The sequence below is a fragment of the Silene latifolia genome, chromosome 9 (assembly GCF_048544455.1).
Source record: "Silene latifolia isolate original U9 population chromosome 9, ASM4854445v1, whole genome shotgun sequence".
Taxonomy (NCBI): domain Eukaryota; kingdom Viridiplantae; phylum Streptophyta; class Magnoliopsida; order Caryophyllales; family Caryophyllaceae; genus Silene; species Silene latifolia.
In genome coordinates, this window is record NC_133534.1 from 6,691,966 (window position 1) to 6,710,621 (window position 18,656).

Below are 18,656 nucleotides of genomic sequence, written 5' to 3' on the forward strand. Positions count from 1 at the left end.
TTTAATCAGTTTAGAGCACTGGTAGAAAAATACTTTAATCGACCTATCTTACGCCTCTACTCTGACAATGGTGGGGAATATATTAAACTCACCCCGTCACTTCTTAATGATGATATTTCACATCTTACATCACCGCCTCATACACCTGAGCATAATGGGTTTGCAGAGCGTAGACACCGTCACATAGTGGAAACTGGGCTCGCTTTACTCCATCATGCTCGTCTTCCCACTTCCTTTTGGTCCTTTGCCTTTGTCACGGCATCCTATCTCATTAATCGCCTCCCTACTGCTACACTCAATAATGATTCCCCTTTTCTTCGCTTATTTAATCATACACCAAATTACTCCAAATTGCGTTCATTTGGTTGTCTATGCTACCCTTGGTTGCGGCCTTATGCCTCACACAAATTGGAATCCCGCTCCACTCCTTGTATCTTTATAGGTTACTCCTCCTCCCAATCTGCATATCATTGCTTTGATCCCGTCTCAAGAAAAATTTTTACTTCTCGCCATGTGAAGTTCTTTGAGTCTGAGTTTCCGTCTTTCCCTCCTTCCTCTGCCTTGCCTCTGCCCACGGCTACACAATGGTGTACCTTCTCCCTTCCCATCCTAAATTCTCCTCCCTCTGATGCACATACCGACCCTATCCCAGCTTCCCCTGCTTCCCCCTCCCCTGCTGCTACTGACCAGGCCACTTCTGCCGCGGCTGATCAGGCTACTCCTGCCTCGGCTGCTTCTTCTACAACCCCTACACCACCCACTACTCCTCCTGTCACTGCCACGCCATCTCCTCCCCCTCCCCCACCTCCTCCTCCTCCTCTCCGCATAGTTACAACGTGTCTCTCCCACAACATTCGAAAACCTAACCCCAAATATGCTAAGCTAGTGACCCTCACTCCCTACTACTACCAAACAGGCTCTTCTTGATACACGATGGTGAGCCGCTATGCAGGATGAGTATGATGCTCTTCTTCGCAATCACACTTGGTCTCTCGTTCCTCGATCTTCCACTCAAAACATTGTGGGTTGCAAATGGGTTTATCGAGTCAAATACCTACCTGACAACTCCATCGACAAATTTAAGGCACGGCTTGTATGTAGCTAAGGGGTTTCATCAACGCGCAGGTATTGATTTTTCCGAAACTTTTAGCCCCGTTGTAAAACCTACTACGATTCGTGTGACTTTCTCTTACAGTTACTCACGGTTGGCATCTCCATCAACTGGATGTCAACAATGCCTTTCTTCAAGGTCATCTTACTGAAACCGTTTTCATGGAGCAACCTCCTGGCTTTGTTGATCCGTCATGTCCGTCTCATGTCTGTCAGCTCTCGAAAGCTATCTACGGCCTGAAACAAGCCCCTCGGGCATGGTACACTGAATTGAAGTTCTACTTACTGTCATATGGATTTCGAGGATCTCTTGCTGATCCTTCGTTGTTTATTCTCTCTCATTCTTCTACACCTATTTATTTGCTAGTTTATGTTGATGATATTGTTGTTCTTGGTCCGTCTTTGCCTACTGTCACCACGTTTATTTCTCACATCTCTACTCGGTTTTCTCTCAAGGACTTGGGTCCTTTGTCTTACTTTCTCGGCGTCGAGGTTCGTCCTATGGCATCAGGTCTGTTTTTATCGCAAAGGAAGTACATTTATGACCTACTTGATCGTCATAAGATGTTAGATGCTAAGCCACTGCCTACTCCGCTTTCCTCTTATTGTTCTCTTGTCAAAAATAAAGGTGAATTAATTTCTAATGCTACGGATTATCGGGCTGTTGTTGGTAGTCTACAGTATTTGTCATTAACTCGTCCCGATATTTCGTTTGCTGTCAATAAGTTAGCACAATTTATGCAAGCTCCTCGTCTACCCCATTGGTTGGCCTTAAAGCGCTTGTTACGTTATTTAAAGGGCTCTATTTCTCACGGTATACTGTTACATCGTTCCAGTCCTACGCTTCTTCATGCTTTTTGTGACGCTGACTTGGCCGGTGATCCGGATGATCTTGTCTCCACTACTGGATTTGTTATTTATATTGGTCGTAATCCGGTCTCTTGGTCCTCTAAGAAGCAACGCGGTTTATCTCGTTCATCTACGGAATCTGAGTTTCGTGCCATTGCTGATGTTACTGCTGAACTTATTTGGGTTCAGTCTCTCCTTCATGAGCTTAATATGTCACCTGCGCCTCCACCTGTGATTTTTAGTGACAATTTAAGTGCCACACATTATGCCGCTAATCCCGTCTTTCATTCACGCATGAAGCACCTAGCATTATCTTTCCATTTTGTTCGTGAACGGGTGCAAAATGGGTCTCTTCGGGTTCAACACATTTTCGGGGCCGATCAACTGGCTGACGCTTTAACAAAGCCCCTGTCTCGTGTTCGTTTTTCCTCTCTGGTTTCCAACATTGGACTTGTCGAAGGACAGCCCATCTTGCGGGAGCGTGTCAAAGATATTCAGTAAATATGTTGTAAATATTTTTCATATCTTTAGTCTGATTGTATTTTCCATATTTGTAATATAGTTAGCTTGCTTATCAAGGTCTAGGGTTTGTGTCTTCTTGTATATATACCTTGTTATAATGTTAATACAAATCATCCAATTATAATCAATTCTCTACCCAAGGTTTAGCAGCAGTATATACTACATTCGGAGAAGGTAGCAAGCTAATAGTTCTAGAACGACTCGAACCTGACTTGTGAGTGTTCTCACTGGCTGTTTAGAACGATTAAGAACTTGCGAAAATGAACTAGTTCAAAATCAGATGTGATATTAGTATGACTGTGTAAATGATTAAACAATGTATAATACACAGGATGAAAATATTAAGAGAAGAAAAACAACCTCCATGGTAACATCATGATCCAGCTCCTCACTCTTTTCAGCTGAGTAATCCATGGGTTCAACTTGGCGACTAGGTATTAGCTCCGAGTCCCAACACACAAAGTATATATCTCCGTCTAAGTCACTTCCAGAACATTCATTTGGATGAGGCCTGATATAGGAAATAACTATTTTTCAAATACCAAAATATCCAATGTTATTGATATTAACCAGTATCTCCGCAGAGATCAATAATACAAAAATTAATTTTAATACCTCATCCCTTTCTGGGGAAACACAACACAATCAACCATGTGATGTAAAGCAGGAACATCTACGGCCGTCAAAACACGCATATCACCAGGATGAAGACAGGGATTCTTGGCAACAACCACCTTTCGTTGCAATACACAATTTGGTTCACCCTCAGAGCCTCTATTTTTGATTAGTTCGTTTCCAACATCTCGGAATCTTCCACCAGAAACCTGAACAAACACCTGACCATATTCCAAGGATTTGGTTTCATCAAGGCAACCCATTAATGCTCTACCTTTTGGAATAAAAATTCTTGATTTTGTCCTCAATTCCTGCAACTTTGCTTCACGGAATGATTGCAGCATCATTGACAGAATGGTTCAAAGATCCGGCTTGTAGCCACATTTAAGCATTTCTTTAAGAATGTTAGTAACCTCCCCAGGGCACATAAGTTCCAGTGCCGATTGTGCCTTAAGTGGGTCTGTCAGAATGGCATCCAATTGTTCTAGAGCTTCTTTTTGTTTCTTTTCAAACGCACCATCTTGTACACCAAGGGTTGTGAAGGGTAATCAATCGACGATTCAAATAACAAGGCGATACTTACTATACGCAAGCACATCCAGTTTATTGTTTTCCGATTTATACTTACACATACTAGGTCGCAGAGATAGCTTCCAAAGTGATGTTGGATCGACAACCACAACCCCTTGTATCCACCATATCGATCCGGAAAGCAGACGGCATACAACTTTTCAAACCACATTTAGTTGCCACTTTGCGAGCAAAATCGGTGATATTTTCCCAATGCCATCGAGAGAACACATATGATTTTAACCCGTGAATGCTTTTTACATCGGTATCCGATCTACTTCATGACTAGCAACGGTGAGAGTTTCGTTGATGACCCAAAAGATTGACCAAGTCTATTTGCATATTTTGCCACATTTCTAATATCTTTAAAATCGCCCATCCAAGTTCTAATATCTACGCAGAGAGTCCAGGCCGGGAAGCAAACATCCACGCAGAGCTTTCTCGCAATTGACTCGATGAGAAGGCCAGGAACTCAAACTTCTTATCATCAATAACTATGCCGTTTCTCAGAACAGAACGAATCCTTGCATCGATTTCGGTTCGCCCGCCTACACTAAATTCGGAGGAGATACGCGGAGACAAATCGATGAGTATAGTTTCTCCAAATTCTCGTCCACAAAAGACACGCGAAGAAAGTTATTTATGTCATTGGAAAAATTCCTAATCACCCTATTAGAAACATTCACCTCTGGCCCACAAAAGTACACTCTACATGGAGTTACTTGAACCTCATGGACGTAAACCAACCCTTCATCTAATGAAATAGTTGGCCTTGCAGGACGTCTCCTAGATGAGAAATACTTGGTATACTCTTGTTTTAACCACTCAATCGGGTTATAGCAAAGACTCTTCCGGTGGTGCAGTCTTTCGAGTGCGCAGATTCAATGCAGGCCTTGTCAATCCTACATGGATCGATCATCTGATAGAAACTACGGTTTAGATTTGGGCCAGCAAGGCATCCATTTTGGATCAAGTTATTCACCTTAAACAAGATCTCGAATGGTAACTTGATTCCTCTGGGAGGAGAAACTATTGGAACAAGTTCAAAGTTCTGGGAGAAGGTATTGCCTGGCCTTAGAGTGAAGGGCCCTTCATTCTCTTTCAAGTAAACAAAGTTATCTTTCAAGTCTGGAAGCTCACTGTTATATGGGAGCTCTAAACAAAACACAGATGATTGTCCTATGCAACATAATGTGGTGAAATCGGTTGTCCTAAACCACTGATCATCTTGTGCATCCTTCACAAAATACTGTACGAAAGTACGTTCAGCCTTTTCGAAAATCCGAGGAGCACCAAACAGCTGAAATATTAGGAAAACATTGTCACACTTTTACTTTATAGAATTGAATGGAGGTAACAACATAGACTTGGTCAAGAATAGATTAACATTTAAATAGTACAAAGATGAAAATTATTAGTGGATTGCTCAACAAGAGACCAAGTACTTTAGCCTAACAATTTGAGCGTTATGTTTGCGTATGTTGCCCATAAGGAGTAGGGATGGCAGTGGGTCGGGGACCCGACCCAAACCCTGAGGGTCGGACCCTAATGGGTCGGGTATGGGTCTCATTTTTTCAAACCCAATGGGTATGGGTCGGGTATGGGTCTTAAGAAAATATTTCGGGTCTGGGTCCGGGTCTAAGTTATGAGACCCATACCCGACCCTTAGACCCTTTATTAAAAAAAAAAAAAAAAAAAAAAAAAAAAAAAAAATCACAACTTTTTCGAATTCATCTTTGTGCACCGTAAAAACCCAACTAAAGTCTCTTTCTCTTCCCTCATCCCATAAAGTGATAAAACCCAACCAAACTCTTCTGACAATACCACGACTCCACCACTGACACAAGAAAACCACCACCACAGCACTGATACGCGACTGACAACCACCTCTCTAATAGGCGGCGACCGACAACCACCATTAACGGCAGCCAGCGACGGTAAGATGGAGACGGCTATCAAGTACGGTATTGATTTTTGGGTTCCGAGTTTGATTCTTTCACATGTATTTGGATGTAAAATTAATTTAGGTCTTCTTTGTCTTTCTTAATCTCTTTGGTATGTATATTGGATTTGGTAGTGTACAATAGAGATTAATAAACTCGTAATGTTAAAGTAGTATGAATTTTTTTTTTAATATTATAGCCCCCATAGCTGTTAATCCTGTTACTAAAGTGGCTGAAACTCGGACCCGCGGGTAGACCCAGACCCTACCCTTACCCATAGGGTCCGGGTATGGGTCCTCAAATTTTAGACCCTTGCGGGTCTGGGTCGGGTACGGGTCCAAAGAAAAAATCTCGGGTCGGGTTCGGGTCTAGGCGGACCCTACCCAGACCCTACCCATTGTCATCCCTAATAAGGAGTGTGTATTAGATGACTGAGAAGTTTACATTATATAGGAGAGCTATAATACATAAATAAGGAAGGGGGCCTATACAAAAGATGCTAAATTGATTTACAGAATATGCAGTTTCTACAAATACAATATAAATGCTATAATTACAGTATATGACAGCTTGATTGATATATTATGGAGGATTGACTTGATTTTGTGAGGTGGAGATATTATGTGATAAGATACGGTTAATACGCCCCCTCAAGTTGGACGTCCTTGTGGTAAGTCCAAGCTTGTCTCGTAACTCAAGATATTGCTGCTTGTGAAGTGGTTTGGTAAGAATATCGGCGAGTTGGTTCTTGCTTGCGACGTGGGAGAGGCGAATTTGACCGAGTTAGAGCTGCTGTTTGACAAAATGAAAGGAGATTGCCATGTGTTTCATCCGGGAGTGAAAGACTGGATTTTTGGCATAGAGCGTGGGAGAGATATTGTCACAGAAAATGGCAGATGGAAGGTGGTTGAGTGACAGTAATGTTTAGTTCAGAAAGGAGATTGTGTAGCCATAAAGTTTTTGTGGTTACAGAGGCAACAGCGCGAAATTCGGCTTCGGTGGTGGAGAGGGCAGTGGCGGTTTGTTTCTTGGAAGATCAGGAGATCGGATTGCGGCCTAGATAAACAATGTAGCCAGTTGTCGAGAAATAGTTGTCTTTGTCACCTCCAAAATCTGCATCACAAAAGGCGTGAAGATAAAGAGGGGTGGTTTTGTAGAGTTGGATGCCATGAGTTTGAGTGCCTTGAAGGTAACGGAGAAAACGTTTTAGTGTTGTCCAATAGGTGGTAGTGGGATGGTGAAAAAATTGAGCAAGACGGTTGGTAGTAAATGCAATGTCAGGTCGAGTAAGAGAGAGATATTGTAGACATCCAACAATAGATCGATAGTTGGAGTGATCGTGAATAGGGTTGTTGTCTTCGCGTAGAAGAGGAGGTGATGTTGCTATGGGAGTGGTGTTTGGTTTGGCATCTGCCATGTTGTATTTTGTAAGAAGTTGTTGTCTTCGCGTAGAAAAGGAGGTGATGTTGCTATGGGAGTGGTGTTTGGTTTGACATCTGCCATGTTGTATTTTGTAAGAAGATCATGAATGTACTTAGATTGACTTAGGTGGAGACCTTGAGCATTGGGAGTAGCTTCAATGCCAAGAAAGTATGATAATGGTCCTAGGTCTTTGAGTGAAAAACGGTGGGAGAGTGTAGTGATGAAGTTGTGTAATTGGGTTGAATTTGGTCCGGTAATTATGATGTCATCAACATAAATTAGCATGTAAAGACTAGTCGTTTTGGTTTGTAGAATAAATAAAGAGGAGTCAGAGATAGATTGAATGAAACCAATGGTAGTGAGGTAAGTCTTAAGCTCGGTGTACCAAGCTCGAGGAGCTTGTTTAAGTCCGTAAATAGCCTTGTTTAATTTGCAAATAAAGTCAGGGTTGGTTTGGTCAACAAACCCGGGTGGTTGTGTCATAAAGACACTATTGATTAGGGTACCTTGGAGAAAGGCATTGTTGACATCAAGTTGACGCAGAGGCCAGTTTTTGGTGACAGCTAAAGAGAGGATTAAGCGAACGGTTGTGGGTTTGATAACGGGGCTGAAGGTTTCTGAATAGTCAATGCCCGGTCGTTGATGAAAACCTTTAGCAACAAGACGGGCTTTGTGTTGTTTAAGTGTTCCATATTGATTAAATTTTTTTTGATACACCCATTTACAGCCAATGACGTTTTGAGCGGAAGAGCGGGGAACTAAAGTCCATGTGTGGTTGCGTGTAAGAGCATTATATTCTTCTTGCATTGCCTGGCGCCAATGGGGAAGGACAAGTGGTTGTTTTACAGTATTAGGGAGACTTGTGACCGAGGTGGAGAGATGGGCAAGCTTCGCATATTTTGGGTTTGGTTTGCGAATGTTGTTGTCAAATCTTGTGGTGACAGTTCTGGCCGGAGCAGGAACGTGCTTGGGACAGGATAAGGGTGGAACAGCGGTGGTGGATGGTTGTGGCGAAACAGTGAAAGTAGGTGTCGATTGGTCGACAGGTGGTGCGTCATTGGTGGAGGTAGAATGTAGATGCTTCAGATGGGTTGGGCTGGAGGGGAGCTCGCCGGGAATAGACGAACTGGACAGGTGGTTTAGGACGAGAGGGTTGAGTAGGAGTGGTGGACGATGTTATTGTCGATGTGGCAGGAGAGGGAGGTAGTATGGGAAGAGGCACGGTGACTCATCATCAAGAGAGGGAGAAGGTAAGGTTTCAGTTGATATATTTGCAAATGGGTAGATATCATCGTAGAATTTTACATGTCGCGAGGTATATATACAATGAGTTTTTGGATCAAGACAGTGAAAGGCGCTTTGAGTGGTGGAGTAACCAACAAATACACACGGAATGGAGCGATTTTCTAACTTATGTTTGGTGTACAGTCTTAGCCAAGGATAGCAAAGACAACCAAAATTATGTAGGTTGGTATAGGTAGGTTGTTTGTTATGAATGACAAAATATGGAGAGTTGCCTTTGAGAGACCGGGTTTGTAGGCGATTGATAAGATAAGTTGCAGTACTGAATGCAAAGGGCCAGTACTTGGTGGGCATCTACTTGGTGGGCATCTGCGTGTGATTAAGAAGGGCAAGGCCCGTTTCAACTGAATGACGGTGTCTTCTCTCCGCATAGCCATTATGCTCGGGAGTATGCGGGGGAGATGTAGAATGGGAAATGCCGTTATTAAGTTATGTGGTGTTTAATTTAATATACTCCCCGCCATTGTCGGACAAGAAATGTTTAATAGGTTTGTTAAAATGTTTTTCAACAAGTGCTTTGAATTGTAAAAATAACTAGGTGGTGTCGGATTTTCGTTTTAATGGATACATCCAAATATATTTACTATAATGGTCCACAACTATAATGTAATATTTGTAGTGGTCAAATGAGAGTACTGGACTCGTCCAAAGGTCAGAAAACACAAGTTCGATTGGTTCGGTCGAGTTGAACGTAGAAGAAGAAAATGGAAGTTTTTTGCTTTTTGCAATTTGACATGGTTCACAGTGAGAGTAATCTAAAATAGAAAAGGGCAAATTTTTATTAATAATCTTGATTACATCATAGGTTGGATGACCTAACTTATGATGCCAAGACAACGAAGCGGGTCCTTTAACAGAGGCATTGACGGTTGGTCGTGAAGGACACCACTCGTAGACTCCATCTTTAACTTACTTGGCCCCGGAGATGAATGGTTCCCGTTGCTATCGCCCGCCTTAACAATAAAACAGTAATGAGAAAAAATAATATAAGCTTGGTTATCACGACATAATTGAGAAATCGAAAGAATATTTCTCGATATTTTTGGGACGTGAAGCACATTAATAAATTTAAGCGAGTTTAAAGTGAAATTACCTATATTGGCGATGGGTATGGAGGAACCGTCTCCTATGATGAGATCATCAAGGCCAGTATATGGAGAGTGAAAGACGGGGGTATCCAAGTCATGAGTAACATGATGACTTGCTCCGCTGTCCAGGAGGAAATTGGGGTTTGGATATGCGGGTGTGGTGGTAAGGGTGTGGGCTTGGTGTGCGGGTTGCTGCTGGCGGGTGTGCGAGGGAGCAGGAAATACAATGTTCGGAAATAATTTCCGAAATAATGGGCAGTTGGCAATCACATGGCCTGCTTCGCGGCACCATTGACAACGGCCTTTGAAAGGGCGAGGGTTGAGGTTGGATGCAACATAGTTGGTGGCGACATGCTGCTGGTTCGAAGCAGCTTGGGATGCGTGGCGAAATTGTCCACGGTTATTGTTATGACCACGATAGGTCGGGTTTGCAGATGGGTTAAAGAGGTTGGTGGTGGGTTGGTGCTTGGTAAGCAATTCATGCTGAAGGAGTTTGTCATGGAGAGCCTCGAACGGGATTGGTGTGTCACGGGCTCGGACCGTGTCAATGACTGGTTTATAGAGTTCATAGTCGAGTCCATTGAGAACCCTCGAAATGACGTCTTCAGGATCGAGTATTTTGCCCATAAGAGCAAGTTGATCCACACATGTTTTGATAGAATGAATATAATCAGTTATGGTTTGATCCGTTGTTTTGGTTATCGAATCAAATTTTGTTTTAAGTTGTTGTATGTGTATACGCGATGGGTTAGCGTAGGTGTGAGCCAGGATATCCCAGGCATCTTTTGCGGTTTTTGCCCGTACGATTAGGGTTTGTAGGGCGGAGGTGATGGTGCCATAAGGGCGCCTAGGATTAGACCATCTTGCTTTAGCCAAGACAAATGGGCAGGGTTGGGAACCTTCTTTTTGGCGTCATCGACAATGGTGGGAGGAGGGGCCGGGTTGGATCCATCAATGAATCCGAGAAGGCTAAGGCCAAAAAGAATATTGGTGAGTTGAAACCGCCATGAGATGTAGTTGAGCGGTGTTAGTTTGACAACATGAGCAAGGTTTGGGGCCGTGAGAGGGTTGTCGGCATTGTGTGGATTGGGAATGATGGTGTCGTTGTGGGTGTTTGTCATGGTGGAAGACGGGTAAGAAGGGTGTTGATATTGGCGTTTGAAGGAACGGCGTTTAGGGTGAAGGGGGTTGGATCGTTAGAGACTCGTAGATACCATATAAGACACAAGGTTTGATATGAGAAAGTTGTGTGTATTAGGGGGTGTTTGGTTCACCCAAAAAAGGTATGAGGTATGGGTTTGGAATGAGCCAAACCCATACCAAAGTGTTTGTTTGGCAAATACAAGGGTTTCATACCCATACCTCAAACCCATGAGGTATGGGTTTCTCATACCCAAGGAGGGTGGTGGGTATGAGATTGATACCCACGGGTATCAAACAAAATTGATCAAAAATATGAAAAAACAAATTTTAGCATATTGTAAATCCAATTTTTTATATACTTATTTGATTAACTAATCATTTTCATGATTTTATAATATTGAAAATTATTATTTATAATACTTTAATTTACGCATTTTAACCTTAATTGATGTTCAAACTCATAGCACTCAAAAATGAACCAAACACAAGGTATGAGGAATCAAGTTCCAAACCCATACCATCCGGGTATGATTCCTGATTCCAACCCCATACCCGTGTACGAACCAAACGCCCCCTTAGATGACTGAGAAGTTTACGTTATATAGGAGAGCTATACTACATAAATAAGGAAGGGAGCCTATACAAAAGATGCTAAATTGATTTACAGAATATGCAGTTGCTACAAATACAATATAAATGCTATAATTACAGTATATGACAGCTTGATTGATATATTATGGAGGATTGACTTGATTTTGTGAGGTGGAGATATTATGTGATAAGATATGGTTTAATAGTTAGTTGGTATATTTTGACAGCAGAATAACTTCTTCAGCTATATAAAAACAACAGCACCTTAGTCCCAAAGCGATTTGGGGTTGGCTAACATGGACTGTCTTATGGGACTGTCGTGTGATCAACAAAAAACAGAGAAAAGGGGAACACGATGGTAAAACGAAGATGTTTTGTGAACACTTAAAACTAAAAGTTGTGGGCGATACTGGTTGAGTAAGCAAGGTCAGGATAGCGTTTTGTAAATCCACGAAGAATGGTGCCAAGAGAGACAGAAATCAGACAGTTTACAGTAATAGGTCAGCAAGCAAGGTGATACTGGTTGTCATGAAATATAACATCCTCCTTCCAAGGATCTGCTAACCAAGCCATGAAAGGAATGCAGTCAAAAAATATGACAGGGTTCACTCAACCCCATCAGATTCTTTATTAGAGTCTACCATATTCATGCCAAGTTAGGCAACTATAGCCTGAACTCTAAGCCAAGACTTTTTTTATTACATACAAAAAAATATAGTATATAATTGCTCAGTCAAGTTGAGATACATACCTGGATCAGAAGATACCTTGAGTGACAACCAGGTGGGTGTCGCAGTTCAATCTGCCAAATACTCTCGTAAGATAGTTCAAGCTTGTATTCCTTGGAATTGGAGCTAACCTCAAAATACAATTTCCTCAGACTATGGACGAATGATAGTGAAACATCAGGTGCGTCCCAAAATTTAACGAATTCATCATTTGCAACTTTACATCCAACATGCAGTGTTATATTCTCGATCTTATGCTGATTAGTTCTTGGTCGAGGCACAATATCTTGATCCACCTCCCGCGCCATCAAATAGTTACTTTGAAACCATAATTTCTTAGGACGTTCACACAAACTCATGATAACACGTGCAAATTTAACTGCAGTGAATTGTACTATAACATATACTCTGCCCTTGCCAGACTTAAACGGCTTTACTTTCAAAGCATAAACCGTTCCTTCGCCTGTGTGAGACTCCAAATATGTTTTGATTTGTTCTGCAGACATAGTAGATGGGAAACCAGACACCTGGATTGTCTTCCCCATATAGTGAGAGTAGGTAAAGAAATGTCACTGCAGATAACCAAGAAAAGTGTTTAGATAGTCCAGAATTGAAGAGAAAAAACTGGACATGGTAAAAATTTCACAAAATCTCATTTATGACGGTATATATCCGTCACTTTGGAGTGACGGATACCATTTCCCCTCACAAATGACCTAAATAGAGGAGAGAGGGAAGCACATGGGGATGCCCCACCTTGTCCCCCCTATCCGTTTTGTGAGTGGAATTATCCGTCACTTGCTTCGACCCGTCTTCAGCAAGACTAATTGTAAAAATTTACTCGAATAGTAAAGGAAATATAATTTATCACTTGTCTATATGGACTTTATATATGCACCCATAGAGTTAAGATCAAGTAAGGCTATGTTTGGCCAGACATTTCAGGTACCTGATTTGACCAAGCAACCTGATTTGACTAATATTTCAGGTAGTTATTTTACCTAGTGCTGGTTACCTGAAATGACTTTTCAGGTACCTGAAATGAAAAGCTACTCCAGGTAGTTTTTTAAAGTTTTAGGTAGCTGAAATGTTCTACTTTACATATTTATCCTTTATTATAATTATTAATGTCCTTTTATGTCATTTTACAAAAAATCAGTTACCTTTTCAGTTAGTTTTACCAAACACTTTACAATTAATCAGCTACCTTATCAGTTTCCAATTTTCAGCTAGCTTTTCAGGTACCTTTTTAATTTCAGTCACCTTATCAGGTTTCAGGTATCTTTTCAGTCAATTTTACCAAACAGAGCCTAAGTCCACCTCGTGTGAGTCCATAAGTCCTCTTTAGGGCCTTTGGATGAGGAAGATGGATGGTTAAGATAAAAAAAAAAAAAAGATTAATAGGCTAAATTAAACTCTCATCTCTCTACTCATCCTAATTAAATCTCAACATCCTAATTAATCACTAATCTTAACATATATACTTTTCCACCCAACATCTTCTCTCTCATCTCACACAATTTCAATCTTTCTCTCCCTCTCTAAAACCCAAATCTCTCAAAAACCCAAAAAATCCCAAAAACCAAAACCCAAAAAATCCCCAAAACTAAAAGACCTCTATCTTCCTCACCGGCCACCACCAACCACCACCGCCGGCCACCATTCGTACCGCCAGTCGACATTTTTTTTTTTTTTTTTTCAGATCTAGGTGTTTTTGTGTACGTTTTTTTTTCCCCTTCATATCTCTACTTTTTATTTTAGTCTTAGATCTACTAAATAGATCTTATATTATTTTAGTCACATTTATTTTTCGGTTTCTTGTAGTTGTTGGTTGGGTTATTGGGTATATTTATTTTTTTGCGGTTTATTTTTTGTAGTCACATTTTTTTTTCTTGTAGTCACATTTATTTTTTTCGGTTTCTTGTAATTGTTGGTGGTGGTGTTGCTATTTCTTGTAATCACATTTATTTTTTCGGTTTTGGTTTCTTGTACTATTTTTTTTCTTCGTATTTTGTGTGTTGTTTTTATTGTCGGTGAAATTATGAAAAAGTTAGATCTAGTTTTGAAAATTAAACCTAGATCTATTACACTTTGAAAATTAAACCTAGATCTATAGTAAAGATTACACTTATGTCGATTAAAGTTACACTTCTCTTTATTAAAGTTACATTTTTTTCTATTAAAATTACATTTTTCTCTGTTAAAGTTACATTTTTCTCCATTATTAAAGTTACATTTTTTCTCCATTAAAATTACAGGTTTTTCTATTAAAATTACACTTTTCTCTGGTAAAGTTACTTTTTTTCTCTATTATTAAAGTTACACTTTTCTCCATTAAAATTACACTTTTTTCTGTTAAAATTATACTTTTCTCCATTAAAATTACACTTTTTTCTATTAAAATTACACTTTTTTTTTGTTAAAATTATACTTTTCTCCATTAAAATTACATTTTTTTTCCGTTAAAATTACACTTTTTTCTATTAAAATTACACTTTTTTTCAATTAAAATTACACTTTTCTCTATTAAAATTACACTTTTTTGTGTTAAAATTACACTTTTTATCAGTTAAAATTATACTTTTCTCCATTAAAATTACACTTTTTTTTTGTTAAAATTACACTTTTTTCTGTTAAAATTACACTCAATGGACTAAAGTTACACTATCAAAGGACTAAAGTTATACTCTCAATGGATTAAAGTTACACATTGAATATGGACTAGAGATTTATACTCTCAATTGACTAAAATTACCATTTAATGGCCTAAAATTACACTTTAGTTGACTAAAGTTACACTTTTGGACTAAAATTACAATTTAATGGACTAAAGTTACACTTCTGGACTAAAATTACACTTTAATGGACTAAAATTACACTTTAATGGACTAAAGTTACACTTTTAAAAGACTAAAGTTACACTTATAAATCACTCAATTTAAAATGAGTTGTGTTAAAATTTGAAAAAAAAAATGTCTCAAAAATTGACGTAAATATGCTTCAAAATTTCAAATTTGTCGTAAAAAGCAAAATTTGTCGAAAAGTTGCTTCAAAATTTGAAATTTCAAAATAATATTCGTCAAAATCGCTTTCTTTTTGTTAAAATTACACTTTTTTTGTTAGAATTACACTTTTAAAACAGTAAAAGTGTCATAAAATTTGTATCAACTTTCTCTCAAAAAATTTTTTTGTAAAAACTTGAAAATATAAGAAGGCAAAAAATAATGTTAATTGGGTAAAATAATCAATTAGTGAATGTATAATTAAAGTTAGAGAGAGAAAGTTGATTAATTAGTATATAGGAAACTAATTAGTGTTAAGTGTATTTTGTTGCTTAATCTGAACCATCCTTAGTGGAAGATCTAAGGAATTGTCTTCCCCGTATAATGAGAGTAGGTAAAGAAATGTCACTGGAGATAACCAAGAAAAGTGTTTAGATAGTCCAGAATTGAAGAGAAAAAACTGGACAAGGTAAAAATTTCACAAAATTTTCTTGAATAGTAAAGGAAATATAATTTAGGGATATTCTATATGGTACCCCTCAACTTTTCGACTTTCTACTTGGTAACCCTATATTTTTTAAAACATACTTCCTCCATTCAACTTCACTCTACCTATTTCACTTTTATACTCTATTCACAATTGTGTGTTCAATTTCGATTTTCTCTCGATACGTAAGTGGAAATATATTCATGTGGGATCTTGTTTGATTCGTCTTTACGAGTATATTAAAAATATCTAACTTTTATATTTTTTGCAAATACGTAGCTAACAATATTTAACGCGTAAAACACGCGTTAACAAACGTGAAAAAAGAAAGTGGTAGAGTGGAGTTGAATGGAGGAAGTACATGGTACCCCTAATTGTTGTCATTATCACTAAGTGCACCCCTAAACTATATTTTCCGTCAATTAAACTCAGTTTTAGGCGTTAGGTAATGACTTGAACGCGTAACCAAACTTGTCATTTATTATCCCATGACATAAGGACTCTATTAGGCTCAATATCCATCTCGATCCTTATATTTATTGATATATATGGGCTAAAAAGTTTTTGACGGAAAATTTATTGATTCCTTGCCAAATTATCACGTCCAAAGATGGATATTGAGCCTAATAGAATCCTTATGTCATGAGATGATAAATGACAAGCTCAGTTACGCGTCCAAGTAATCACTTAACGCCTAAAACTGAGTTTAATTGACGGAAAATAAAGTTTAGGGGTACACTTAGTGATAATGACAACAATTAGGGGTACCATGTATGTTTTAAAAATTGTAGGGCTACCACATAGAAAGTCGAAAAGTTGAGAGGTACCATGTAGAATATCCCTATAATTTATTACTTGTCTATATGGAGTTTATATATGCACCCATGCATATGCCATATTACTTGAAAGTCTCAGACCATAAGAATAAAAGCCGATTAAGAGAAACCAGCAAAGCAATCAAAGTATAAGACACTCTTTAAGCAGCATTTTTACCAAATACTACCTCTATTTCACTTTTAATATGGTATCCAAAACAAAGACAGATCTTTACATCAGAAAAGAAAAAAGGGAGTGAGTATTGAAATGTCCAGACATGAACTCAAACAACACAAATAACCGCCATTTTCAACTCGGATATCTAACAAAGATCTTTACATCAGAAAAGCTAAACACGAATTTTTGTGTAAGATGGATTTATCCGTATTAAACATGAAATGGGTCAAATAGTTAGATGATCATCTTGAAAGAGTGTGCGTTAAGTAAGTAGTCATAAAAATCAATCTAAAGAATAATGACAAATATCATTTCTAAAGAAGCAATCCTGCATTATCATAAGATGATCATCTTGAAACAGTGTGTGTTAAGTACTCATAAAAATTAAAAAATTAAAAATAAAGAAAGTAAGAGGAAAGTGAAGAGGACCTTAATAATTGAGAAGCTGGATGATACTTGATAGGAGAGAAAACTATTTTGACTGTAATCAGTTGATAGTCACAAGTAAGGTATATATATACCAATGGGAAGGGAAGCCAAAAAGGTTGTCGTCTGGGATGTGCGGTGCCCACTTCTTCGACCCTCTTTTTTTGGACTGAAATTGTCTGAACTGAACTGAACTAAACTGAATTTGTATTCAATGAATGGTATAATATTGGCCGAGTGATCTCATTTTCCTATATTTAGCAATGTATTATTTTATAATTCTTTTCCTCAATTCATATTTAATTAGTTTAGACCCCGTGTAATACATGTACGGTATATTGAATTTTTTATTTTAAAGAAATTTATACAAAATTGGTAGCTCATCAATTGTTCACATTTGCCATCATTGGTATTTTGCTTTAAGAAACAAAAAAGTTAAAACTGGAAATTAATCGAGAAAATTGAGTAATGTGTTGAAATATATTTTAATAAAAAATATTTTTACACCACAAATCTAATGATTTCAATTTATCAACTTTCTCAATTTTTTTGCCATGGAACTAATAATACATGCACGGTAATATTGAATTTTTTATTTTATTAAATTTATACAAAATTGGTAGCTCATCAATTGCTAGAAAATGGGCTAATTCACCAATCGTTGGTTGGCGTAGTGGTAGCATGAGGCTGCACTTGGTAGGGAGGTCTGCGGATCGATCCCCCACAACTGCGATTGGGAGGGGTTTAAATACCGTAATCCTTGGACACGCCCCGAAATCCGGATTAATCGGCCTAATGTGGTTCGGATTACCGGATGGTTTAGACCAAAAAAAATGAAAGTAATGCTTAAAGAGATGAAATGAGAATCATTCTTGTGTGTTTAGATGAAACACACACCATAAGAAGACCTACCACTTACTTAAGTGAGACCAAATAAAGATGAAATGACTTTTAAGGAGGTTCAACCTTACCAATTTTGCAGCTTGCCAAAAGTCAAGATCAAGCCTACTTGGTTTAATTTCCATCGCTATCAAGCCAAAAATGGGACAAACAAGAGGACATAAGTAGGATAAGCAAAGAATTAGAAGAAAAAATTCACACAAATTTTTCAAAAATTCTCACTAAATCTATACTAACTAAATGCAAACTAACTAATATGCGAATGCACTCTCCCCCTAAGCTAAACACAACATTGTCCTCAATGTGCCAACAATCAAATTACCCAACTAAACCATAAAAATGGCGCAAAGCACATAAACAAGAAGGACATGAGGTCATATTTAATGGGTTGCGAGAAATTAAACTAAAATGCAAAACAAATAAAAGTATGTTACTTTTTAGGCAATAGTTCTAATATCACGTGTCACCGTAGTTTGAGTTATGACTAATAATTTTAATATTTATGCTAAAAACTACGCAAAAGATAAATTAATTTCTTAAAACCTAACTATTTTATTTTTACGCAAAAGTTTTAAAAAGTATTTTAGATCAAATCCAATCCAATAAGGCAATAATTAAAAAAAATTTCATGTCTTAGTGATACATTTTTTTTAAAAAAAAAGGAGTTTAAAATGCTTATTTTAGTAATAAACTAATAATAATGTATTGAAATTTGGGTATTACAACTAAACTAGAACATTCTAAATAGTTCTACACTATTCTGGATACTTCTACATGATTCCAAATGGTTCTGAAAAGTTCTAGATCCTTCTACTATCTTAAAGACTTTGTTGATCCTTTCTGTTCCGATCTCAATACCGATCCCTTGTTCTAATTGTTCGACAATAATTCAATTGTAATTTTATGAGATTTTAATAATTCAAATTGTAATTAGTACTAGTAATACTCAATTTTTTCACATCAAT

At 38.2% G+C, this 18,656-nt stretch overlaps 1 pseudogene; it reads right to left on the reverse strand.

The window, feature by feature from the left end:
* Nucleotides 1-16,850, reverse strand: part of LOC141598909 (putative RNA-dependent RNA polymerase 1) — a 30,933-nt pseudogene extending 14,083 nt beyond the window's left edge.
* Nucleotides 16,851-18,656: the final 1,806 nt, after the last annotated feature.